The sequence below is a fragment of the Bos indicus x Bos taurus genome, chromosome X (genome assembly GCF_003369695.1).
Source record: "Bos indicus x Bos taurus breed Angus x Brahman F1 hybrid chromosome X, Bos_hybrid_MaternalHap_v2.0, whole genome shotgun sequence".
Lineage (NCBI taxonomy): Eukaryota > Metazoa > Chordata > Mammalia > Artiodactyla > Bovidae > Bos > Bos indicus x Bos taurus.
Window position 1 is genome coordinate 107404555 of NC_040105.1, and position 27580 is coordinate 107432134.

General features: G+C 45.6%; 1 long non-coding RNA gene and 1 pseudogene across 1 annotated transcript; one reads left to right on the forward strand and one right to left on the reverse strand.

The window, feature by feature from the left end:
* Positions 1 to 16181: 16181 nt before the first annotated feature.
* LOC113887817 lies at positions 16182 to 25294 on the reverse strand. Its single transcript, XR_003509841.1, has 4 exons — positions 25203 to 25294; positions 24881 to 24967; positions 23501 to 23636; positions 16182 to 18164 (listed from the first exon to the last, which is right to left on the reverse strand). It is a non-coding gene; the product is annotated as an uncharacterized LOC113887817 (long non-coding RNA).
* Positions 25295 to 25387: 93 nt separating this feature from the next.
* On the forward strand, positions 25388 to 27283 carry LOC113888137 (annotated as a pseudogene).
* The last annotated feature ends 297 nt before the right edge of the window (positions 27284 to 27580 follow it).

Sequence of the window (27580 nt, forward strand, 5' to 3'; positions counted from 1 at the left end):
TTCTCATCACACGCGGAAGCGGACCTTGCCCGCCACCTCCTGACTACACGTACTCAATTGCGAGGGCGGATTCGGAAGGAGCTCTACGTTAATGGCCGCATGATGGTTCTGTGAGTTCTAAAGGGGTCCAGGGCCGGGGAGAGGGTGGTGGGTGCTGGGTGGTGGCCAAGGCCAGTCTGGGCCCAGGAGGAGCCATAATGGACGGGTTAAGCCTAAAGGAAAAGTGTGGTGCTCTGGGCTTGTCGGTGTGCGGGAACAGAGGGAGGACATGCTCCTCTTCCTCCTTCTCGGCAGAAAGTTGAATTTCGTTTTCCCTCCCTTTTAGCCGATTGACTGCTGAAGACCCTGGCCTGCTCCAGAGGTCCATCGGTTTCTGTCTGGAGCAGCTTTCCCTGGTGATACGGTCCTTGCAGCACTATGGGGCCCCCGTTTCTCAGCACGGAAGAGGGGTTTAAACCTACCCTGTGTGCCGTAGCTTCAGGTGTCGTTCCCCAGGGCATTGCTTTCTGCAGTACTTTGATCGGGCTTCATCTCATGTCTGTGCTGCTTTTGGGGGCTCAGTGTCTACATAGTTTGTTTGGTGATTGTTAACTGCAGAAAATAAAACTAAGCTTTTGTGCTGTCTCTGACTTTATTTTTGGCTTCTGCACTTCCTCATACTGCATTTGTCTTTCAGTTGGAGGGGAGGTTCTGAGATCCAGGTATTCGAGGACTACAACATAATTGAAGACAATGTAAGAAGTGGGAGAATAAGAAAGTTGTATACTGTCATTCGGTATTAATTTTGGAAAATTTTCTCATTTTATAGTTATATTAAATGTTAAGATAAATTACCAGACGTCTTCCCTGGTGGCTCAGATGGTAAAGAATCTGCCTGCAGTGTGGTAGACCAGGTTCAATCTCTGGATTGGGAATATCCTCCGGAGAAGGTAATGGCAATCCACTCCAGTATTTTTACCTGGAGAAATCCTGGAAAGGGGAGCTTGCAGGCTACAATTCATGGGGTTGCAAGGAGTTGGACTCCACAGAGCAAGTGCACTTTTCACTTTTCATATAACACCTGAATGATGTTTTTCAGTCTATAGTTCATGGCCAACTATTTGTGCCCCCATGGACTGTAGCATACCAGACTCCTTTGTCCTCCAGTATCTCCTATATTCGCTCAAATTCATGTCCATTGAGTGGGTTATGCTATCTAACCATCTCATCCTCTGACTCCCCCTTCTCCTGTTGCCTTCAGTCTTCTCCAGTATCAGGGTCTCTTCCAGGTAGTTGGCCCTTCACATCAGGTAGCCAAAGTTTAGGAGCTTCAGGATCAGCATGAGACCGTCCAATGAATTTTCAGGGTTGATTTCCTTTAGGATCGACTGGTCTGTTCTTGCAGTCCAGTTCTCTCAAGAGTATCCTTGTATCCTGAAACCTTGCTAAACTCACTAATTAATTGTAGTACCTCTTTTCTAAGTCCCATTGGACTTCGTACATAGACAATCTTTTTGTCTGTAAATAAATACACATTTCTTTCCAACTGATGCATTTTAACGGATTTCTGTTAAAATGAAAGCTCCAACACTTTGGCCACCTGATTTGAAGAGGTGACTCTTGGCAAAGACCCTGATGCTGGGAACGTTTGAAGGCAGGAAGAGAAGGGGACGATGGAGTATGAGATGGTGGATGGCATCAACGACTCGATAGACATGAATTTGAGCAAGTTTCAGGGGATGGTAAAGGACAGGGAAGACTGGAGTGCTGCAGTCCTTGGGTTTGTAAAGAGTTGGACATGACTAAATGAACAGCAACAGGCAGAGGGAAGATGCTGGTGGGTTGTGTGGTTCAGCCCCTCACCATCTGCTATCTTTGTCTAGTGAGCCCCTTCTGTGGTGTATGCTGGAGAAGTCAAAGTTGCATTGTGGAATGCGCACTCTAGATGGGTCCAGGTTGAGCCAGCTAGTTACCCTTGTGCGTGGTGTGGGAGGCAAATGAGATGGGAGTCTCGGTGCCCCTGCTGGGAGGCACAGAGACTCAGAGTAGAGTGCCTGTGTGTGGGGAGAGGCAGGTTGCAGCCCTGGGGGTTCTCTGCTTATGGCAGCTGACCGGGAGCATCTTTTCTGCAGCCAGGCACTCGGTGGTGGTGGCTTTTTGTTGGTGGCCTATAGTCAACTGTCCTGGGAGTGTGCAGCACAGAGATCAACAAAGGCAGGTCCCCTTCTGTGTGTGGAGATCCGATTGTTAAAGCTCCAACAGTGCCACCAGAAGCCCGAGGGTGGGAGCCTCTTGAGTGACACCTGCACCTCTGCGCAGCCTCTGGGGGAGCGCAGGGCTGGGGACAGAGGGAACCAGCCCCTCAAGTGGAGGAGTGGCCTGGAAATAGGTGAGAGGATCTTAGAGAGGCCCTGTCATCTCTGGGCCTTGAGATGAGAGGGGTGTTGTTGGCTCAGGAGAGGGAGGGTCCACACCACTGGCCAGGAGAGCTGGGGAAGCCTGGGCCCGCCCACACAAAAGGGAACACAAGGAGGGGAGGGCACCCCTGAGTGGAACTGGAGAGAAAGTAGAGTGACCATAGGTCACCACAGCTGGTGTCACCTCCACAGCTCCTCTGATTCCAGGAACTTCCTTAGGACGCGTGGCTTTGTCTTGCTTTAATGCTGTTATGTCAGGAAGTCTTACTTTCCTGTTTCCATCTGTCCCTCAGCTGGAGACCTGTGAGGCCTTGGCTGTCACACCTGTCTGTATAGCTAAGGTGGATTATTAGGCAGGAGAGATGTGGTTTCTATGCTTGGTTTGATCAGTCACTGTCTCCTTACTGAAAAGGCTCATGTAAGCATAGATAGGGAAGCCAGTAACACTGGCCTGTGGACTGAGTGTCCGAGTCCCTCTTCCACCCTCAGTTCCCATATTGAAGCCCTAAGCCCCAGGGGCTGGAGTTTGGAGATGGGCCTTTGAGATGTACTAGGGTCTAGATGAGCTCCTGACGGTGGTGCCTCCATGGTGGGCTCAGAGAGGGCTCTCAAGAACATGATTAATGTTACATGAAGTCCTATGAATGGAGCCCTGCCCTAGAGATGATCATACGAAGGAAAGTGAGACAGAAAGATGAGTATCATGTGATATTACTAATATGTGGAATCTAAAATGCGATACAAAAGAATTTATTCACAAAGCAGAAACAGAAGCTTGCATGTATAGAAAACAAACTCATGATTACCAAAGAGGAAAGGCTGGGTAGGGATACATTTGGAGTTTGGGATTAGCAGTTACAGACTGCTGTATATGAAATAGAAAAACAATTAGTTTCTACTGTAGAGTGCATAAAGCTATATTCAGTAGCTTATAATTAGCTATAATGGAAAATAATATGAGAAAATATATATAACTGAATTATTTGCTGTACAGCAGAAAATAGCACAACATTGTAAATCAAATATGCTTCAAATTTCTACCAAAAGAATGAGGCCCTGGTCTCACAACCATTCGACTGTGCACACTTGCACATGCACACATAAACAAACACTTCCGTGTCCTTATAAGAGGACATCTGAGAGCACATGCATTCTCTCTCTCCCTCTCACCGTGCCCCCACCTTTCTTATCTCTCTGTCTCCACATGTGCACTGAGGAAAGGCCACAAGGCTATATAAATGGTGGCTGTCTACAGCCTAGAAAAAGGGTCCTCACTGGAAGCCAAATTTACTGGCTCCCTGATTGTGAACTTGTAGCCTCCAGAACTGTGAGAAAATAAGTTTCAGTTCTTTAGCCCACCCAGTGTGGATCAGGGGAGTGATTCGGCATCTTGTTACAGCATCTAAAGCATACTAAGCCAATTGGTTTATACGAGTGAAATACTAGCCTCTCATCTTTATGACAGGAGCCAGTTTTGCAATTGGGAGCCAGGTGCCCACTGAAGTTAGGTGTCTCCCCTCCAATGGAAACTGGAAGAAAGAAAGTGCTCTCCTGATTGATGTTTACATTTCAAAGAGATGTTTGCTAGGTCCTTGAAAAAGACATTTCTGGGTTGTAAAGCTGAACAGGAGGCTTTTATGGCCTTGAAAATTATAGTCATACTCTCAGGGACTTTGCTGGCAGTCCAGTGGTTAGGCTTCTGAGCTTCAACTGCAGGGCGTACTAGTTCGATCTCTGGTCAGGAAAGCAAGATCCTGACTGCAGATCATGGTGCAGTGTGTGTGTGTGTGCTCAGTCGCTCAGTCATATTCGACTCTCTGTGACCCTCTGGACTGTAGCCCACCAGACTCCTTTATCCTTGGGATTCTCCAGGCAAACATACTGGAGTGGGTTCCCATTTCCTCCTTCATGCTGCAGACAAAACATGAAAAAACAAAATGAAATTATATGCATAGTTTCAAAGGGAGACACAGAAACAACTTATACGTTTCTAAACAAATGATTTAAGGAAAGGAGGGGCCACCTCTCCCCTTATTTTCAACAGGGAATATTGAGCCTCTTAGTTTTAATTTGTGTGCATTCTTACAGTAGCTCTTTCTACAATGTGGTGCATCCTGCAAACTTGCTAAACTCCGTCATTAGACTAGTCCTTCTTTTGGAGACTCCATCAGATTTTCTGTATGGGTGTACATGTCTGCAAATAAACACAGTTTTTCTTCTTTCTCTACAATCTGGGTGCATCTTATTGCTCCATTTCTCTCATTATGGGTTGGACTCTCCCAGTTTTCTGCATGCCTGGTTAATTTAGATTGGCTATCAGGCATTACGATTTCACCCAGGGTTCTGGGTATTCTTTGTATTCTGAAATATATGCATAAGCTTTGATCTGAGATGCTGTGAAGTGACTTTGAAATAGTTGGAAGCTTTTGATATTTGCTTTGAAGATTTGCTAGGTGGGGCCAGAGCACCTTTCAGCGTCAGTTCAGTCACCCAGTGATGTCCGACTCTTTATGGCCCCATGGACTACAGCAGAGCAGGCTCCCTGTCTGTCACCAACTCCCAGAGTTTACTCAAACTCTTGCCCATTGAATCGGTGATGCCATCTAACCATCTCGTCCTCAGTTGTCCCCTTTTCCTCCTGCCTTCAATCTTTCCCTGCATCAGGGTCTTTAAAATGAGTCAGTTCTCCGCATCAGGCCGCCAAAGTATTGGAGTTTCAGCTTCAACATCAGTCCATCCCATGAATATTCAGGACTCATTTCCTTTAGGATGGACTGCTTGGATGTCTTTGCAGTCCGAGGGACTCTCAAGAGTCTTCTCCAACACCACAGTTCAAAAGCATCAATTCTTTGGCGCTCAGCTTTCCTTATAGTCCAACTCTCACATCCTTCCTTTCAGTGTAGGATTCATATTTTCCCCACACTACTCAGGCGAGAGAGCTCTCTGCCCCAGGCCTCCTGAAATTATGAGGTTTCTCACTGTGATCGGTGGGGACAGCCACCAGTCCCTGTCCAGCTTGGGTACTGGTCAGAGTTACCATTTATCTTCTCCAGTGGCCCTTTCCTTAACCTTGAGTACTTTCTTCACAGTCCTGTGGAGGTCAGTGGTCTGTGGCAGACTCCAGGGGGATCCTCTCTCCATACGCAGGCTTCTCTCCCACTCTTTGTCCCTTCACTCCCATCTTCTGCCCACCAACTCTAGGGCCTTCGAATTTCAGTGCCATCTCCTAAACACCAGGTATTCATTGGCTTCCACCAGGAAACTCTCTCTCCAGACAGTCAGCTGGGTACAATTGCTGGGCTAACTTGTATACATACCTGTGACTTACTTTTTACATAACTGGAGATTTTATAGTTCTTCATCTCCTACACCTATTTTCCCCACACCCCACCCTTCTGCAAGACACTCATTTGTTCTGTCTCTATGATTCTGCTTTCCTTTTTTTTTGGGGGGGGGGTCCACATATAAGAGAGAGCATGCAGTATTTGTCTTCCTCTGTCTGGCTTATTTTGCTCAGCAAAATACCCTCTAGATTCATTCATGTTGTCAAAATGGCAAGATTTCATATTTTATGGCTGAGATATACATGTACCGAGGATGAGATGGTTGGATGGCATCACTGACTCAATGGACACGAGTTTGAGTAAACTCCAGGAGTTGGTGATGGACAGGGAGGCCTGGTGTGCTGCAGTCCATGGGGTCACAAAGAGTCGGACATGACTGAGCGAGTGAACTAAACTGAACCGATACATGCACCACATTTTGTTTTTCATTCATCTGTTAGCAGATCCTTCTGTTGCTTCCACTTCTTGGCTACTGTAAATAGCACTGCAACAAACATTGGACTTCATATATCTTTTCACATTAGTGCTTTTGTTTTCTTTGAATAAATACTCACATGTGAGATTGCTGGATCATATGACCGTTCAATTTTTAACGTTTTGAGAAACCTCTATACTGTTTTCCATAGTGATTGCATCACTTTACATTCCCACCAGCAACGTACAAGGCTTCCCTTTCTCCACATCCACACCAACACTTGTTATTTGTTGTCTGCCTGGTGACAGCCACTCTGAAAGACTTTGATGATATCACATTGGGGTTTTGATTTGCACTCCCATAGGTATTTGCTCTGGACCTTGGCTTTGTGGTCTGGTACCTCAAGTTAGTAAGAGTACCTACCTGGCAGGGTTGTCATGAGAACTGACTGGTGAGCATGAATTAAGTGGGTAAAATTAGGGTACATATGAAGTCAGTATCATGCAAATGTTGGCCACCATTCTTTCTTTGTCTCTTCTTTATTTTTTTAATTATGAAAGCATGATAATCTTTTTACAAGGGACTTGGAAAATACAGAACAAAGGTACATATAGTTCTGCAACATATATCACAATTAATTTTCAGTACAGAGATAAGGATTTTAGTTGGACTTTCAATATCAAACTCTGAAAAATTAATGGAATGAATATACACTAATGTAGAACGAAATAGTAGAACTGAAATGCACCATGAACCAATTCAACGTAATTTAGATGTATCTAATTTTCACACATAAGAGTCCCTTGGAGTGCAAGGAGATCCAACCAGTCCATTCTGAAGGAGATCAGGCCTGGGAATTCTTTGGAAGGACTGATGTTGAAGCTGAAACTCCAGTACTTTGGCCACCTGATGTGAAGAGCTGACTCATTTGAAAAGGCCCTGATAGTGGGAAAGACTGAGGGCAGGGGGAGAAGGGGACGACAGAAGATGAGATGGTTGGATGGCATCACCGACTCAATGGACATGGGTTTGGGTGGTCGCTGGGAGTTGGTGATGGACAGGGAGGCCTGGTGTGCTGCAGTTCATGGGGTCAAAAAGAGTCGGGCATGACTCAGCGACTGAACTGAACTGAAGACAGGCTGTCCCACCTTTCCGCCCATGGCCTGGCACACGAGAGTCACTCAGTGACGAGTGGCTGAGTGAGCAGATGGGTGTGAGGACAGCAGAAATTTGGGGCCGAGCTGGGCATCTGATCACATCCATCTGGTAGACAGTACATGGGGGTGTAGAGGTTGGAGGTCGAGCCAATGGCAAGCATGATGAGTACGTTCCCCACCACAGCATGGACAGGAACAGACAGAAGAGAAGAGGCTGATGTTTGGGCACCTCTGACAGTCCCAGGAGGAGGAATTCTGAGATGACAGTTCGGTTTCCTCTCCCCATGGCTTCTGGTTTCTGTAGGTAGCATTGGAAATACATCTGTCAACAAGACCAGAGGCAATATGGGGAATCACGCACTGCAGCCTCCCTCAGTGGTTAAAACCAAGGTTAAAACCATACTGGTTACCTTTGACAAGGAGCTCCAGCCTGGGGTAGTAAGGACATGACTTATTTGCAGGGCTGTCTGGTCACCACAGAATGTAGAAGGGACGAGCTGTGGCTCTCCTTGTGACTTACCTTCTCAGTCAGCCACTCCTGCTTCCCCAGGAGGAAAGAAGAACCAGACAGAGATGAATGGAGGGCCTGCTTTGGGGAGAGTGGCTGGAGACAGCAAGGGCAGTTGAGTTGCCACTGGGAGTGCATTGGTTGGATCCTTACGGGCCTTTTTGTTTTAGGGAAGAGTCTGGGTGAGGACCCCTAGGACAAATTGTTTGTGTGTGTGTTGTGCACGTGTGTGTGTGTCCTTAGACATAGCTCCTTCATAGATGGGTACATAGACATATATGTTATGTGTTTATATTCACAGAAAGATTCACAAAATGATGTTCTCCAAAATGCTAACCAACAGTGGTTATCTCTGGGGTATGGGAGCTTTACTTGTGTCTTTCTTTCAATGCTGAACAAGTGTAAATCTCCCACACTATACTGCTTGCATGTTAAGAAGTCTTTCAGGAGGTGTCTGTGATGGTCTAGGTTGGAGGCACAATCCCAGTGAGGAGCTCAAGGCTCATGAGCCCTTGTCATACTTAAGGGCATATCTAAGAAGTTATGTCCCTTTGTCACTCCTTCTCAAGTCCATGTCACAGAATCCACAAAGGCTAAATGCTAAATCACTAGGCATACTGATGTACACTTACAAATCTAAAATCCAGAGGAACTCCAAAACTGATTGAAACCTGATTTTAGAATGTTGACTCTAGAATAGGCAGATGATGAAGCTGTCCGTTGAAAAAATTCAATGAATCTCAAAAAGGATAAAAACAAAAGATGCACACCAAGACAGATTGTGATCACACTATCAAAAGCCAACAAGAGAATACTGAAAACAGCAAAGCAGGAGCAACTTTTTTGTACAAATTGATCCTCATAAGATTGACAGTTTCTCATCAAAATCCATGAAGTCTAGAAGGCAATCGGGTTACATATTGAAAGTTCTGAAAGAAAAAAAAAAAAAACCTGTCACCTGAAAACTCCATACCTGGCAAAACTTTCCTCCAAAATAGAACAACAAATTAAGGCATTCCCTGATACATTCAATCTGAGATAATTCATTTCTAGTAGATGAGCTCTACAAGCAGTGCTCAAGGGAGTTTTTTAGGCTGAGATGAAAGGAAAGTGACAATAACTTGAAGTTGTGCTGAGAAATAAAGCATATCAGCAAAAGTAAATACATAATTAAAGATAAAATTTAATACTAATGTATTTTCAGTTTATAACACCTCTTTTTATGTATGATTATATACAAAAACATAAAACAATGATTATAAAACAATGCCAATGGGCACACAATGTAGAAAGATATAAACTGTGGCAATAACATTATAAAAGGGTTTAGAACGACCTAGTTTGAATTAATGTCAGCTTTGCTTCAGTAGTTGAGTTACTTCAAACTAGATTCTTCTAAATATTGAGAAAAGATATTCATTGTACTCTCCAGGGAAACCACTAAGAACATATACACTGAAATAAATGAGAAGGGACTCAAAATGGTAACTATCTAGAAAATACCAATATAATCCATGTTTGTCAATAATGGAGGAACTGAGAGATAAAATATATAATACATATGCAAGGAAAATGAAAATCAGTGAAAGGAAGCTCTTATCAATAACTACTTTAAATGTAAGTGGATTATCTGCTCCAAATAAAATTAGAGACACACACAAAAAAAATGGATCTAAAAAATATGACCCAACTACATACCGTGTGCAAGAAGCTCAGTTTAGAACCAAAAGCACAAGTAGGTTGAATGTTAAGAGATGAAAAGGCTTTCTGTACAAATAATACTCAGAAGAGATCTAGGGTGGCTGTAGTAATATCAGATAAAAATAGACTTTAAGTCAAACTTTATCAAAAAAGACAAAGATCATACAAATGATGAAAATTATAAATTCATAAAACAGATATAACTATTGTAAGCATATTTTACACCTAACAACAACATCCCAAATTGTTTGAAGTAAACATTGACAGAATGGTAGGGAGAGACAACCGTTCTACAATGGCAGTTGGATACTTCAATACTCTACCTTTAATAATGGGTAGAACAGCCAAACAGAAGATAAGTAAAGAAAAAGAGGACTTAAACAACATAAAAAACCAACTAGACCTAACATATGTATACAGTATCCACCACCGAACAACAGCAGAATACATGGAATATTCTCCAGAATAGACCATGTGTTGGGCAAAAAATGTCTTGGGAAAGCTTAAAAAATTGAAATAATCCATAGTGTGATCTGTACCCTCAGTGAAAGGAAACCACAAGTCGAGTAACAGGGAGAAAAATTGAAAATTCACAAATATGTGGAAATTAAATAACATAGTCTTGAAACAAACAGTGAATCAAGAAGAAATTACAGGTACATTAGAAAATAAATTGAGATGAATGAAAATGAAAAGAAACACCCCAAAACTTATGGTATACTTTGAAAGAAATGCTCATAGGGAAATTTATGACTGTAAACACCTGCCTTAAAAAAGATCAGGAATAAGGCAAGGATGCTCACTTTCATCATTTCTGCTCAACATTGGACTGGAAATTTTAGTCATTGCAATTAAATAAGAAGAAACAGCACCTAAAATGGAATGTAAGAATCATGAGTAACTATTAACAGATGATTTGATCTTATATATAAAATCCTAAAAAATCCTTGGATAGCAAAGATATCCAACCAGTCTAGCCTAAAGGAAATCAACCCTGAATATTCATTGGAAGGATTGATGCTGACGCTGAAATTTCAGTACTTTGGACACCTGATGGAAAGAACTGACTCATTTGAAAAGACCCTGATACTAGGAATGATTGAAGGCGGAAGGAGAAGGGGACAACAGAGGATGAGATGATTGGGTAGCATAACCAACTCAATGGACATGAGTTTCAGCAAGCCATGGGAGTTGGTGAAGAACAGGGAAGACTGGCATTCGGCAGTCCATGGGGTCACAAAGCATCGGACACCACTGTGCAACTGAACTGAACTGAACAAAAGAATCCACATAAAGAACTTATTAGACTTATTTATTTAATTCATCAGAGTTGTGGATATGAGATCAACACACAGACATAATTCAATTAAGTAATTCTACATAATCAGTTAACTTCAGTTGCTCAGTGTATCTGAACTTTGTGACCCCATGGACTGCAGCACGCCAGGCTTCCCTGTCCATCACTAACTACAAGAGTTTACTCAAATTCATGTCCATTGAGTCGGTGATGCCATCCAACCGTCTCATCCTCTGTTGTCCCCTTTTGCTCCTGCCCTTAATCTTTCCCAGCATCAGGATATTTTTAAATGAGTCAGCTCTTCACATCAGGTGGCCAAAGTATTGGAGTTTCAGCTTCAACATCAGTCCTTCCAATGAATATTCAGGACTAATTTCCTCTAGGATGGACTGGTTGGATCTCCTTGCAGTCCAAGGGACTGTCAAGAGTTTTCTCCAGCACCACAATTCAAAAGCATCAATTCTTAGGCATTCAGCCTTCTTTATGGACCCACTGTCACATCCATACATGACTACTGGAAAAACCATAGCCTTGACTAGATGGACCTTTGTTGGCAAAGTAATGTCTCCACTTTTTAATATGCTCTCTAGGTTCGCCATAACTTTCCTTCCAAGGAGTAAGTGTATTTTTATTTCATGGCTGAAGTTACTATATGCAGTGATCTTAGAGCCCAAAAAAATAAAATCAGCCACTGTTTCCACTGTTTCCCCATCTATTTGCCATGAATGATGGGGCCCGAGACCATGATCTTAGTTTTCTGAATGTAGAACTTTAAGCCAACCTTTTCACTCTCCTCTTTCCCTTTCATCAAGAAGCTCTTTAGTTCTTCTTCACTTTCAGCCATAAGGGTGGTGTCATCTGCATATCTGAGGTTATTTATATTTCTCCCCACAATCTTGATTCCAGCTTGTGATTCATCCAGCACAGCGTTTCTCATGATGTAGTCGGCATATAAGTTCAATAAGCAGGGTGACAATATACAGCCTTGACATACTCCTTTTCTTATTTGGAACCAGTCTCTTGTTCCATGTCCAGTTCTAACTTTTGCTTCCTGACCTGCATACAGATTTATCAGGAGGCAGGTCAGGTGGTCTGATTCTTATCTCTTTCAGAATTTTCCACAGTTTATTGCGATCCACACAAAGGTTTTGGCATAGTCAATAAAGCAAAAATTGATGTTTTTTCTGGAACTCTCTTGCTTTTTTGATGATCCACCGGATGTTGGCAATTTGATCTCTGTTTCCTCTGCCTTTTCTAAAACCAACTTGAACATCTGGAAGTTCATAGTTCACGTACTGTTGAAGCCTGGCTTGGAGAATTTTGAGCATTACTTTACTGGCGTGTGAGATGAGTACAATTGTGTGGTAATTTCAGCATTCTCTGGCGTTGCCTTTCTTTGTGATTGGGAGGAAAACTGACCTCTTCCAGTCCCATGGCCACTGCTAAGTTTTCCAAATTTGCTGGCATATTGAGTGCAGCACTTTCACAGCATCATCTTTTAGGATTTGAAATAGCTCAACTGCAATGCCATCACTTCCACTAGCTTTGTTTGTATTGATTCTTCCTAAGACCCATTTGACTTCACATTCCAGGATGTCTGGCTCTAGGTAAGTGATCATACCATCATGATTTTCTGGGTCATGAAGATCTTTTTGTACAGTACTTTTGTGTATTCTTGCTACCTCTTCTTAATATCTTCTGCTTCTGTTAGGTCCATACCATTTCTGTCCTTTATTGAGCCCATCTTTGTATGAAATGTTCCCTTGCTATCTCTAATTTTCTTGAAGAGATCTCTAGTCTTTCCCATTCTGTTATTTTCTTCTATTTCTTTTCACTGATCACTGAGGAAGGATTTCTTATCTCTCCTTGCTATTCTTTGAACTCTGCATTCAAATGGGTGTATCTTTCCTTTTCTTCATGGCCTTTCACTTCTCTTCTTTTCACAGCTATTTGTAAGGCCTCCTCAGAGAGCCATTCTGCTTTTTTGCATTTCCTTTTCTTGGGGATGGTCTTGATCCCTGTCTCCTGTACAATGTCATGGACCTCTGTCCATAGTTCATAAGGAACTCTGTCTATCAGATCTTGTCCCTTAATTCTATTTGTCACTTCCACTGTATAATCATAAGGGATTTGATTTAGTTCATACCTGAATGGTCTAGTGGTCTTCCCCCTTTTCATCAATTTAAGTCTGAATTTGGTAATAAGTAGTTCATGATCCAAGCCACAGTCAGCTCCCCGTCTTATTTGCTGACTGTATAGAGCTTCTCCCTCTTTGCTGCAAAGAATATAATCAATCTGATTTCAGTGTTGGCCATCCATCTGGTGATGTCCACCTATGGAGTCTTCTCTTGTATTGTTGGAAGAGGGTGTTTACTATGACCAGTGTGTTCCCTTGGCAAAACTCTATTAGCCTTTGCTCTGCTTCATTCTGTCCTGCAAGGCCAAAGTTGCCTGTTACTCCAGGTGATTCTTGAGTTCCAACTTATGAATTACAGACCCCTATAATGAAAAGGACATCTTTTTTGGGTGTTAGTCATAGAGGTCTCAAAATTCTCCAAGCCAGGCTTCAGTAATACATGAACCGTGTACTTCCAGATGTTCAAGCTGATTTTAGAAAAGGCAGAAGAACCATAGATGAAATTGCCACCATCTGCTGGACCATCAAAAAAGCTAGAGAATTCCAAAAAAAAAAAAAGCCCCATCTATTTCTTCTTTATTGACTATGCCAAAGCCTTTCACTGTGTTGATCACAATAAACTGTTGAAAATTCTGAAAGAAATGGGAATACCAGACCTCATGACCTGCCTATTGACAAATCTGTATGCAGGTCAGGAAGCAACAGTTAGAACTGGACATGGAAAAAGAAACTGGGTTCATATCGGGAAAGGAGTACGTCAAGGGTGTATATTGTAACCCTTCTTATTGAACTTATATGCAGACTACATCATGAGAAACACTATGCTGAATGAAGCTAAATGTGAAATCAAGATAGATGAGAGAAATATCAATAACCAAAGATATACAGATGACACCACTCTCATGGCAGAAAGTGAAGAAGAACTAAAGAGCCTCCCTATGAAAGTGAAAGAGGAGAGTGAAAACGTTGACTCTAAACTCAACATTCAGAAAACTAAGATTATGGCATTTGGTCCGATCACTTCATGGAAAATAGATGGCAAATCATTGGAAACAGTGGCTGACTTTATTTGGGGGGGCTCCAAAATCACTGCAGATGGTGACTCCAGCCATGAAATTAAAAAACACTTACTCCTTGGAAGGAAAGTTATGACCAATCTAGTTGCTGCCGCTAAGTCTCTTCAGTTGTGTCTGACTCTGTGCGACCCCATAGACGGCAGCCCACTAGGCTCCTCTGTCCCTGGGATTCTCCAACCTAGACAGCATATTAAAAAGCAGAGACATTACTTTTCCAACAATGGTCTGTGTAGTCAGGCTATGGTTTTTCCAGTGGTCATGTATGCATGTGAGAGTTGGAATATAGAGAAAGCTGAACGCCGAAGAATTGAAGCTTTGTACTGTGGTGTTGGAGAAGACTCTTGAGAGTCCCTTAGGCTGCAAGGAGATCCAACAAGCCCATCCTAAAGGAGATCAGTCCTGAGTGTTCACTGGAAGGACTGATGTTGAAGCTGAAACTGCAATACTTTGGCCACCTGATGTGAAGATCTGAGTCATTTGAAAAGACCCTGATGCTGGGAAAGATTGAGGGCAGGAGAAGAAGGGGACGACAGAGGATGAGATGGTTAGATGGCATCACCAACTCAATGGGTAGGAGTTTGAGTAAATTCAGGTAGTTGGTGATGGACAGGGAGGCCTAGCATGCTGTGGAGCATTGGGTTGCAAAGAGTTGGACACGACTCAGCGACTGAACTGAACTGAAATTAAATGGAAAGATTTTCCATGTACATGGATTGGGAGACAATATTGTTAAGATGACAGTACTCACAAAGTGGTCTACAGACAATGCAATTATCATCAAAATCTCAACAGCATTTTTTTTTTGCATAAATGGAAAAGCTCATCCAAAAATGCATAGGGAACTGCACGGAACCCCAACTTCCTGGTGCTTTGTTATTCTGCCCCTATCTTCAGTACTATGAGGTCCTCCACGTCCCTCCAGGGAGCCTACCTCATTTACTCATAGCTATGTTTCGTCACTTACAAGCAAAGAGATCCAAGTCATGCAGACCTGCACAGGTGAGTTTCAAGCAACAGACTCAAGAAACGCAAGCTGTTTGGGGGTGATTTGCAATTACTTACTTGGTCAAGTTGCGAGAAGGCCAAGTGACTCCCTTCACATTGCAGGGGAAGGGAGCAGAGAACCCAGCTGTTACCACTGAGTAAATGGGGCTGTGTGTTCTCTGAGGGCAAACTCTGGGGTTTGAGTAGAGGCTTCCATGAAGCCATCTTTAAGTGTGACTGCAGGACAGACAGTCACTTGTCATGGTCTTAGGTAACCTAGAGCCTGGGAGCCACAACTCCAATCTTGACTTTATCTCCCCCCCACCTAGAAGGAACCTTGCAGTTTCTCCCTGACCTTGCTGATAGGGTCCCCTTAGTGCATGTAGCCAAAGTGTGGGGTGCCCAGAAAACTCAATTTGGAAAAGGATTCTTAGTAAGTTGGAATTTTGTAGTTGAATTCCATCCCAACTGTGTCTCTGTCATGAAAGTAAGAGCACAATTTAATAGAGTGCTTTCCTCACAGTTGCCATGGGGATATCTGAGATTATTGAGAAGATTCAGAGAACCAGAGATCCATTCAAAATGTCACCCACCTAATAGTTCTGTAAGCTTTCCTTTCAGTTTTGCAAAAGATTTCTTTTGTAAGAGTCTGTCTGTCTCTGTTTCTCTGTCTTTCTGTCTCTTAATTCTGCCCCCTACCTTCCCTACAGTTTTCTTCAGGTAGTTTCCTCAGAGAGGTCATCCTGGAATCATGCAACCTATATTAACTGGTTGAACAAATTTTCAAGAATAAGCCCAGATGGGAATTTAGAATTTGGTGAAAATGACATTTCACTTCAGTGGGGAGATATGGATTATTTAGGAAATGGTATTGGGACACCTGACCAACACTTTGGAGAGAAAATAATCCTAGATTTCGATGTCATTTCTCACAAAATACATAAATATTTGTCTCACCCAATAGATAAAAAATGTGAAGTCCTAGAAGTTGCTTTGAATGAAGGTTTTCATAATTTTATAACGGGCAAGGCTGTTGGTTGGAAACAAAATTCAGAAAGTATAATGAAAAAAAATCACTTAAACATATTTAAATTGTTCAAATTTGTACATAGAAAAGACCACATACAAAGATAAAATAAGAAAAGTGGAGAGAATGTATTTTCCAATTATGACAAATATTTGATATTTCAAACATGTGAAGAGCACTTATCCATCAGTATTAAAAATATTACTGTCCCAAATAGAACACTGGTAAACAATATGAATGGGCGGTTCTCCAAGAAGAGATACCATTGGCCAAATGCCCTATGTATTCTGTTACATTATGGCGGATTCATGTCAATGTATGACAAAACCAATACAATATTGTAAAGTAAAATAAATAAATACAATCAAAAGGAAAGTGGAGTTGTATTGAGATGTGACTTGAGTGACTACATGGGCAAAGATGTAAAAGACTGAATTTATTCTGCTTGCAGTGGGATGTATGAAAATGATCACTTTCATACACAATTAGTTAGGATGTGAATAGATGCAACATTTTGAGGGGGCAATTTGTTAAAATGTATCAAACTCTTTAAAGGGGCTTACTCTTTGACCCAACAATTCCTCTTCTAAAATATCTAGTACAGAAAAACAAGTATAGTAGAATATTCATTTTGGCATTGTTCATAATACTAAAAAACGAGAAACAGCAAGAAGGCCTAGATATACATTTTTATATACCTATATGGTACTGGTTAAAATAGCCATGGTATTTAAATTTGTGGCTTTTCAGACAGCCTGATGCCCATACCCTGTCTCCTATGTGTTTTATAGAGAAGATTTAGAAGTACAAACAAGTGTAGGAAGGCATCTTAATAAAGTTCCTCCATGAAGGAGAGAAGGGTGCAAGGTGTAGCTGCAGTGGAGGTAAAAGCAGCCACCAATCGGCCTGCTCCCTCCATGGATGATGCAGAAACGGGAGGTCTCTAGAGCATGAAAGTCAGCGGAGCCAGTGGCCCCCGATGTCTGGGGTCTGGAGTACACGCTATGTCTCCCCAACCGTAGGTTTGAAAGGTATCAGAATCCTACAATAAGAGGATGAAAAGTTTGCCAGAACCCGCCTCTAGCCCTCAGGTGTCTATCCTGGCACCTACTTCTTGAGTCCCCAGTGGCAAGTCTACTCGATTACAAGTCTTCTTGTGTCACCTGGGCTTGGCACGATGGGGTCCATGAGCCTGGTCAGAGGAGTCAGCTGCTCAGAGAGCCTGACAGTTACTGTCAGATGTCACAGACACAGCTGCACTTGGGACCTGTCACAGGAGAAAAACCAGGGGTGCCTGACACCCTGTTGAGGCTCCTCTTGGGTGCATGGCCAGCGTTGCTTCATACTTTATTCCATGCTGTGCTTTTTATGTGGCTGCCATCAGGGCCTTATTGCTGAGTTGGAGACTTGGAGGTTCAGCCTTGGCAAACCCTGTTCAAGGTCATCTGGAAGGCCCAGTTTGCCTGGCTGTGCAGGGAGCACAAGACTGCTCTTGCTCACAGTCCTGACACCCTGAAAGAGAACCCAAAGCCCCCCAACATGCCACAGGGTGATCAGGACTAGCTCAGCAGCCCCACCATATATATGGCCTTCTGTTCTCAGTGCCAGTCCCAACCTGCTCCTCTGTCAGGAAAGGGGTTTGCTCAATCCCCAGTCCCTGAGGAAACATTGGCTGGCACTCCTGATGCCAGTTAAAACTCCTGCCCAGGAGCCTTCCTTGCTTTCCTTCCAAGCTCCTCATCACCGTGCCAAGAGTCTTCTGTTCTTGGAGCTCCTACAACACCCATAAGTCTCTCTGCTGTAGTGTGCCAGGAAGTGGCTGCTGTCCTACTCCAAGGCCTTCTTCACTTCATCAGCGCAGCAGGAAAAGGCGGATAAAGGTTATCTTGATTCCAGGGCTGGAAACTGCCAAGACTCACATTCTCATAGCCAGATGTGTACCCAGCCTCTCTACCTGGTCTCAGGGCTACTGGTGGAAACAAGCTGTCCTTTTCACCCACCTCTCACCAGGAGGATTCTGAGAAGTAACTCAGAAGCACACTGGAGCCTTGATCCACTGAAGCAGGAGAGCAAAATCTGTGGGCATGATGCAGGTGAAGGTAGCAAGGAGAGATCAGGAGTGCTGTTGGAAGAATGAAAACCAAGGAGCTTCAAGGACTCCTAGGACCTTGTGAGGACAATTCTCAGAAGTACTTGTTAGAGACAAATGATGTAATTGCCCTTGGGAAGGAGAAATGTTTTCCTGTTTCCAGTGTGCTCCTCCCAACCCACAGGGAAGGCAGGGATTTAAAATGAACTATATTTAGAAAAGGAGTTTCCCATTGTAAGCACTGGTTTGGAAAGTCACTGATAGACCCCTTGGGGCAGGCCCATCCTTTACCATCCAACAAAGAGAGAAAACATCCCTTATCCAGTGCAAACAGCCTTTCTTTGGTAGGTGGTGAAAGTGAAAGTGGAGTCGCTCAGTTGTGTCCTACTCTTTGTGACCCCATGGACTGTATAGTCCATGGAAATCTCCAGGCCAGAATATTGGAGTGGGTAGCCTTTTCCCTTCTCCAGCGGATCTTCCCAACCCAGGAATCGAACTGGAGTCTTCTGCATTGCAGGTGGATTCTTTACCAACTGAGCTGTGAGGGAAAACTGTATGTCTCCACAAAAATTTGGACACAAATGTTCATAGTGCTTTTATTCAAAGTACATATTCAGACACACAAGACTATATATTGGATGATACATTTATATAAAATGCAAACACATCTAGAGTGAAACATATCTAGGTTGCTGCAGGTTGGGTATGATGGGAAAGGACAACCACAGGGATTATGAGAACATGCTGTATGTTACTCTGGTGCTGGTTTCATGGGCAGATGTGCTTTTCTGAAATCACCAAGGAATACACTTTAAATGGATGCAGTTTGTTGTATGTTCAGTATTCCTAGCCTGGTTGATAAAGCAGCTGCTTCCCACAGGACTTTGGGAGGTGGACGACAGGTTGTCCAAGGCTGAAGTGTTGGAGGAAGTGATGGAAAGAATCAAAATATTGGGGATGTGTTAATGGTCTTTCTAGTTTCAGAGATCCCTTACAAAAGAAAGGGGAACTCGGGCTACAGTGGGGAGTCTCCAAGCAGAGCTGGGAAGGACTGCAGTTCTTCTAACAGTGATGCTCTTCTCAACTGTGATGCCTGAGACCTGAAACCTTTGGTGATTGACAGCCCAATAAATCAGAACCCTACAGGTGGAGAAAGCTAACTGCTTCTGAAGGTTGAATGCCAGCAATTTGAAATGGTGGCTTAGAATCAGCCTCCTGAGGAGATGAGACTATGCAAGCCAGCCAAGCAGTGCAGGCCAACTTAAACATGTTTCATCTGCATCTAAGCACACTGTTTCAGATGGCCTCAAGACAGCTCCTGGTCATTGTCAGAGAGGGGCACAGGCCAGTACAGAGACCAGTAAACAAAAGGCTTCAGGCTTAAGAACTCTCTAGATTCCCTGATAGCTCAGTAGGTAAAGAATCCACCTGCAATGCAGGAGAACCTGGTTCAATTCCTGGGTAGGGAAGATCTGCTGGAGAAGGGATAGGCTACCCACTCCAGTATCCTTGGCCTTCCCTGGTGGCTCAGCTGGTAAAGAATCTGCATGCAGTGTAGGAGACCTGGGTTCGATCCTGGGGTTGGGAAGATCCCCTGGAGAAGGGAAAGGCTACCCACTCCAGTATTCTGGCCTGGAGAATTGCATGGACTATATAGTCCATGAGGTTGCAAAGAGTTGGACACGACTGAGGGACTTTCACTCAAGACAGTTGATGGTCTTTGTCAGAGAGGGGCACAGGCCAGCATGGAGACCAGTAAACAAAATGCTTCAGACTTGAGAACTGTCTAAATTAGCTGTCTAATTGTGTGTGAACTGGCTGAAAGCCAACCCATTGGTAAATGGAAGTATATTGCCAAAGAAACTGCAAGCTGGGCCTACAAAGCCAGTGACTGATCAGACCCTAAAGTACCCACCCTGCTGCACCAGCATTGGGTAGCCTCCCAGAAGGGTGAACCCTCAGAGTCTCACTTAAGGAGTGGCTCCAGGAGGTAGATGGGTAAGGAGACCTCTAGATAACAAAGCCAGTGGCTACAGAGGACAATGTGAGGACACGTGAGCCTTCTCCAGAGGTCTGATCATCTGTCTGATGATCTGACATCAGTGGCTGTCTGATGGGCCAACCAAGGACCTTGCCCCATTGCTGGGGGAGACTGCTTGTGTTCTTCCTAACCAGGGGGCTTCGTCTGATGCTGTGAACCAGAGACTGTATGTCCTCCGTTCTCTCCAACTGGTTGACTTCAGATCACCTTCCTGTATGGAGTCTCCCCTTCTTTCTTTTGGAAATAAATGTCTTCTAAGTTTTACCTGTGCACATTACCATTCAGCTAGAGATAGATCCGGAGAAGGCAATGGCACCCCACTCCAGTACTCTTGCCTGGAAAATTCCATGGACGGAGAAGCATTTTAGGCTCCAGCCCACGGGGTCACTAAGAGTCGGGCACAACTCAGCGACTTCACTTTCACTTTTCACTTCTATGCATTGGAGAAGGAAATGGCAACCCACTCCAGTATTCTTGCCTGGAGAATCCCAGGGACAGAGGAGCCTAGTGGGCTGCCGTCTATGGGGTCGCAGAGTCGGACACGACTGACGTGACTTAGCAGCAGCAGCAGCAGCAGAGATAAATCCAGATTCCCTTGTCCCTAGATGTCATTAGGTGTGACTGGCTTCCTGGGTGTGCGACTTTTTCCCACGGCCCTGTTGTCAGGACACGCTCCCCCCACCCCGCCCCCGCCCCACCATGCTTGATACAGTGCTCACCATTGCTGTTTGAAACAATCATATTTCAGCTCGTGTTATGTAAGTGAAGTATGATGGGACAATGGAGTCTGGGCAAAGGAGATGCACTGTGGTTGGCACACAGGTGCAGGGGCTCAGGCCCACAGGCATGGGAACATTGGGCAGTCTGAGGTGATGTGGGCCCTGACGGGGGACAGAGTGGGACCTGGACCCAGACTAGTCGTGGTGGCAGTGGCTGGAGCATGGAAGATATGGACACTGACCATCCATTTCTAACCACCTGTGGGCAATCACTGACTCACTGGACATGAGTTTGAGCAAGCCCCGGGAGACGGTGAAGGACAGGGAAGCCTGGCATGCTGTAGTCCACAGGGTTGCAAAGAGTTAGGCACGACTGAGTGACTGAACTGAACTGCAGGCAGTTCCCTAAAGTTGGCTCAGAGTCAGCAGAATGTATTCCTGTCCCCACTTTTGCTCTGCATCTTGCTGTGCTGTGACTTCTGCCTCCACCCTCTACTGAACTAAAGAACAAGAAGTGATGGGTAAGGATCAAAGAGGAAACGATGATGACACAGTGGTGCTGGCTAAGATGTTGGAGTACCGATGGCAGATAATGAATCCAGAAAAAGGACTGGGCTTCCCTGGTGGCTCAGACGGTAAAGTGCCTGCCTGCAATGTGGGAGACCTGGGTCAGGAAGATCTCCTGGAGAAGGAAATGGCAACCCACTCCAGTACTCTTGCCTGGAAAATTCCATGGATGGAAGAGCTGGGTAGGCTACAGTCCATCGGTTTGCAGAGTCGGACACGACTGAGCAACTTCCCTGGGAAGGGGGAAAAGTCAACTGTGTTGTGTAGCAGCTGCTCAAATGACCACAGAGGAGAGGGGAGAACAGGAAGGTAGATCCAAGTGCAGAGAGAGGAGTGTGGCTGGGCTCTGGAAGAAGGCAGTTGGTTCCTGCTGAGAGGGAGGTAGGGACACCACAAGGCCCAGAAAAGAGGGAGGAGAACAGTGTGGTGGACATAGGAGCAGAGCCACACACCAATCAGACCCAGGCCACTAGGGCCCACCCAGGCTTCCCCACAGAAAGGAGGCAGACCACCAAATCTGTCAAGTACTTCAATTCAAAACTGCAGCATATGAGGGGCAAAAGCTGTGCTAACCCTCAGGAAAGAGGGACACCCTGGTAGGGCAGCAGGGCAGGGCCTTCTGATGAGAAGTGGGCAAGGAGAACAAGGGACACAGTGTGGAGCTTCTGGATTCAAGAAGCACCAGCTGCTTTCATGTGGGGGATGCTGTGTTCAGCCTGTGAAAGGGAGCAGAGTCACGGTGGAGCCCCCAGCCCACTCACACGAAGATTGGGCAAGGAGAGAACATGTCCCACTCACTTCAAAGGGTCTGGAACTTGTCAATGAAGCACTGCAAGACCACTGAAACAGAGAAAGCCATACCTAGGCATTCCAGGCACAGGGATTCAGAAACCCCCTCTTTCTCGTGGGACAAGCCTAACCCTGAAACTGGACCCCCCCCCAAACCTAGTGATATCCAGCCCTGTGACTAACTCATCCACCCATCACTCAGGTTAAAAATAGACATGTTTTTCCAAATGAGAACAAGATGTGCAAGTAGTTCTCAAACTCCAGAATGTATCAGAATCATTCAGATCCTATGAAAACATGTCTACTCTCTGACTACCAGCAGTTAGAGAAAATAAATGTGGTATCTCTAAATTAACTAAAATAAGATCTCTAGGACTTGTTGGCAAAGTGCACATGTGGTTCAAACAATATATGTCTTAATGGAGAGATAGGTAGATAGGTAGGCAGAAAGAGGTGAAAATGCACAGAAGGCTCCAGGGCCAGGTCTGGCAGAGTCTCCTTCCACAAGAATGTTGATCCCTGGGTAGCAGCCTATACCCCCAGTCCCCCACCCCAACTACACATTCTGCACTAGGATGCCCTGGTCTCCCTCTGCAGGCAGAGGGAGATCTTTACCAAGTTGATCTTTAAGGTTGTCAATTTCTCTCTCCAGCACAGGACACTAGCCCAGCAGACAAGGGATAAAGAAATTGTTAGTATGGTCTCACCCTTTTGCCCTTCATCCCCAGCTCCCTCCCTGGTACTAAACCCACATCCCAAAGCCCATGGTTACATTAGAATGAGTCCTCCAGTGGAAAGGAAGTAGTCTACCACCTTGGAGGTGAGGCAGGGACAAGATAAGTGTGTTTAACCCGGACACCAACCCTGCTGCCTAGACAAGAGAGCATTACTTGAGGGCAGTTGTGTGCTCCAGGTGGTGGCTGCTTCATTTCCTCTCGGGACAGACGAAGTGGCCTCCAGAAAACTAAAAGAGAATATAAAATCCAACTCCCAAGCTCAGAAGACAAGCAGGAAGGGCCTAGCAGTGTATGCAGCAAGGCAGTACCCCCACCCGTGGTCAAGCTGTCCCTGCTCTGCTCAGCAGCTCTGGGCCTGCCTTCCAAGGAGCCCTGGGTTCAAGCCAGCCCTGTCTTCACTGTCTCCTATGGGAGAACTGTTGGGGTAAGCAGAGAGGTCTGGGAACGAGGCTGGGGTCCTGGGAGTGTCTGAGAAGAGTTCTCCTGTGTCCTAGAAACCAAACTTTGGAGACTCACCTGAAGGTGGGGATGCTCTGGGCTTGACACTTCCCTGTGCCATGGCCAAAGGCAGTGAATTTCCTGGAACTTGAGAGGTCTTGGTATCCAGATCCCGAATGTTGTATCCTCCGTGATGTTAGGACGGGCAAGATAGCTAAAACACACATTCCTGACTCATTAGGGGTGTGTGTGGGGGGGGGGGGATGGGGGGGGGCAGCACAAAGTAGGGAATAGATAAGAAGTAAAAACCTAAACTCTTGGAACTTGTGTGTGTGTGTGTGTGTGTGTGTGTGTGTGTAGGGGCATGGTGAGGTAGGGAATAGTTAACAAGGAAAAACCTAAACTCTTGAGAACTGTGTGTGTGTGTGTATGTGTGTGTAGGGGCAGGGTGAGGTATGGAATAGATAAGAAGTGAAAACCTAAACTCTTGAGAACTTGTGTGTGTGTGTGTGTGTGTGTGTGTGTGTGTGTAGGGGCACGGTGAGGTAGGGAATATTTAAGAAGGAAAAACCTAAACTCTTGAGAACTGTGTGTGGGTGTGTGTGTGTGTGTGGGAGCAGGACGAGGTAGAGAACAGATAAGTAAAAAGCTAAACTCTTGAGAATGCTCTCCAGAAGTCAGCCAGGGTGAGCAGTGGGGCTCTGAGAAAGCTCAGGGCCACTGCAAGGAAGGCAGCAGGAATCAGGAGCCACCCAACCTTGGAGGGATTAGTCAGTGCTCACTGGCTGCCAGCCCCCCCTCCACCAGCCCCACTGGGCATCCTAATGACAATTTCAAAGAGCAAAAGATCCCCTGCAAGCTTCAGGGTGGAGTGCGTGAAGGGGAAGGGGAGGGGAAGGGCGCCTACTCACTTGGCGCTTTGGGACAGGCTCTTTGCCTCGGTTGCCATCTCCTTGGGCCACCAGGTCCGAGTCCCTGGTCCTGCTGGCCCCTGGTGGCTTCCCGGTGTTTTGCTTGGGTTGTCTGGCCCCCGGAGCAACCAAGGAATACTTAGTTCTGCCAAGGACTGGCAGGCCCAAGATGGGAGGGAAGCTGTCTAGTGCCAGGGGACCCCCTGAGAGGCAGGCCTGGGGCTTTCTCCCCAGGATGACTTTGGAGATGGCGCCACCCGGCAATTTCTCCTGAGGGCCCTTCTTCCATGGGGTGACCTGGGGCAGGTGGCCGGGCCTGCCCCCTCGATTCCCGCTGCCCATGCTCGGCGCTTTCTTAGATGGCTTGTTGGAAGAAGAGATGTTGAACTCTCTTGTGAACTGCCTCTGCATGGTGGCAGCTATCGCGCGTTGAATGGAGCACAGGTAAGCACCCCCCCCTGCTGAGGGCAGCATGTGGGGGCCTGCCTCCAGAAGCATCCAAGCCCCCGGACTTGAGCTGGCCTCCTTCTTTGCAGAAGATGCCCACCTTCATGTGTGGTGTCTCCTGGAACTCGTCCGAGGACAGGTCGGAGGGCTCCAGGTCGGAGGGCGGCCAGTCCAGTGAAGTCGGCCCCTGGAGACCCAGAGCCATGTTCTAGCAATCGCTCTCCTAGACCTCCCCGGTCCCCAGGCCTCCTCCCCCAACCTCCAGACGGCTGTGCCCTCACCACCTTGGAGTGCCCTCATCGGGGCCACTCTACCCGGGCCACGGTCGCCTGCACCACCCTGGGGACCCCACTAAGTGGGTCCTGTCCCCACCGCTGCCCTCCCTGTGCCCTGGGGCAAGACCTGTTCCCAGTCAGACATACCTCATCATCGTCAGACGAGCTCATTTCTCAACAGAGCAGACTCCACAACCCTCACAGCCCTAGGTGCTAGAAGCCCTTGGAATGGGAGCCAAGACCCTACCCCTAGCAGCAGGGTGCATGCGTGCCACAGCCCACCAATCAGCGTGTACCGGGTACCCATTTTTTGAGGGCTCCCGCCAATGAGGATGGAGGGCACGTGGTTCCTGCAGGATCAGCCGTTGAAGAGGTGGTTGTGGGGGAGGGGAGCCGAATTATAGGTTCCAGGCTCTGGCCCCACCTCTTCCGGTTCCTCAGTCTCAAGCCTTAGTTTCGGGTTCTTAAAACTGGGAAGTGGCAGCCCGTCCCTTTTGGCTTGTGGGGACTAAATGCACTGATGACTGTGAAGCCTGCTGGGGCAGAGAATAGTTGCAAGCTCTCATTCCCAAATGTAGCTAACAACCCGCTCGGTGAAGGAGCAGAGGACTCATAGGCAAAAAGCAGCGTTGGAAAGCTCTTCTGTGACAGGGCAGACAGGAAATAGTTTCTACTCTGTAGGCTAAGTGATCCATTGCAATTTGCCTGGCCTCCAGACTTGTGGAAGGACAGCTGCCCTAACCAATATGTAAACTAATCTGCTCCGACACTGTTTACTGGCTGGCTGCATTCGGGTCATAGGCCATAGTTTCCTGATCCCTGACTAAATCCAAATGGGAGGGAATTCTAATGCTCACCATCAATAATTGGGAGATGCATACTCAAACCACAAATCATTTTTTCTCATCAGATTTGCTAAATTTACCAAGGTCATGAAGAAACCAGTGGCTGTGTGCACTGCTGGAGGGGGGCATATATTAAATTTTGGAGGGACACTTGGCGTGGTTATCTGGCAGAATCTGTGCTAGCAAAGTGGGCAACATTCACTTCTGCTTCTGGTACTGCTCTTAAAGCCATACACCCCCTCCGGAGATTGAGCAGCGAGCTGGAGAGCGAGTGAGGGAGCCTAGCAGCCTGCCCGCCTGCCTACGCCTCCCCTCTGTAAGCAGGAGCCAGGGCCGCGGCCCTGCAGTAGCCCCAGTCCCTCCCTCGTCGTCAGGCCACAAGGGCAGCGCGTGAGCCAGGGGGAGGGACAGCGAGTGAGCGACAGAGCGCCGGAAGGAAGCGGCCAGATTGTTGGAAAGCCCACGCATGTGGCTTTAAGGGGAAGCTGCTGGCTGCCCCCTGCGCCTTCCCCTCTCTCCCCTTCCCTGCTCCGCACCCACCCTAACTGCGGAGCAGCACCAGGTCAGAGCCTGCGGCCAAAGTCAGTACCAAGGAGCTCAAATCCAAACGCGATGGGGCCCCCGAGATTTCAGAAAAAGAACAGCAAGAAGCAATTGAACACACTGATGAAGTACAAAATGAATTAGAGACATAATGAATTTAATACTTTTGAAAGTAGGACAGAAATATTACCAACTCTACCAAACCTTTTTTTTTTTTTTTTTTTTCCAGAAGAGGTTGGAATTGATCGCCCAAATCCCAAATTTTGGGGTGACATTTGTTAACCATCCACAAGTGTCTTCTCTGCTTGGGGAGAAGGATGAAGAGGTGCTGCGTTATTTGACAAGAGTTGAATTGACAGAATTTGAAGACATTACATCAGGTTACAGAATAGATTTTTTATTTTGATGAAAACGCTTACTTGGAAAATAAAATTCTCTCCAAAGAATTTCATCTGAATGAGAGTGGTGATCCATCTTCAAAGTCCACTGAAATCAACTGAAAATCTGGAAAGGATTTGACGAAACAATCAAGTCAAACAGAATAAAGCCAGCAGGAACAGATAGCATGAGGAACCAGAAAGCTTTTTCACCTGGTTTACTGATCATTGTGATGCAGGTGCAGATGAGTTAGGAGAAGTCATCAAAGATGATATTTGGCCAAATCCATTACAGTACTACTTGGTTCCTGACATGGATAACAAGGAAGGGGAAGGAGAAGAAGATGACGACAATGATGAAGAGAAAGAAGGATTGGAAGGTACTGGTGAAGAAGGGGATGAGGATGAAGGTGAAGAAGATGAAGATGATGATGAAGGAGAGGAAGGAGAGGAAGATAACTAATGGAACACGGATGGATTCCAACCTTTTTAAATTTTCTCCAGTCCCTAGGAGCAAGTTTCAGTCTTTTATTTTTTTTCTTCTCCTCTTGTGCTCAGTTGCCCTGTTTTTGAGGTCTCTTTTTTCCTTTATACCATGGTTCAAAACTTATTTGAGGGAGGAAATACCTTGAGCAGAATTCAGTGGGGAAATAATCTCTACCCCTTTCTGTTCCAAATTCGTTGTTATCCCTTATTGTCTTAAGAAAAAATGTATAGAATCAACACCACCATGTTCTGTGGGAAAAAAAGAAAAACCTGC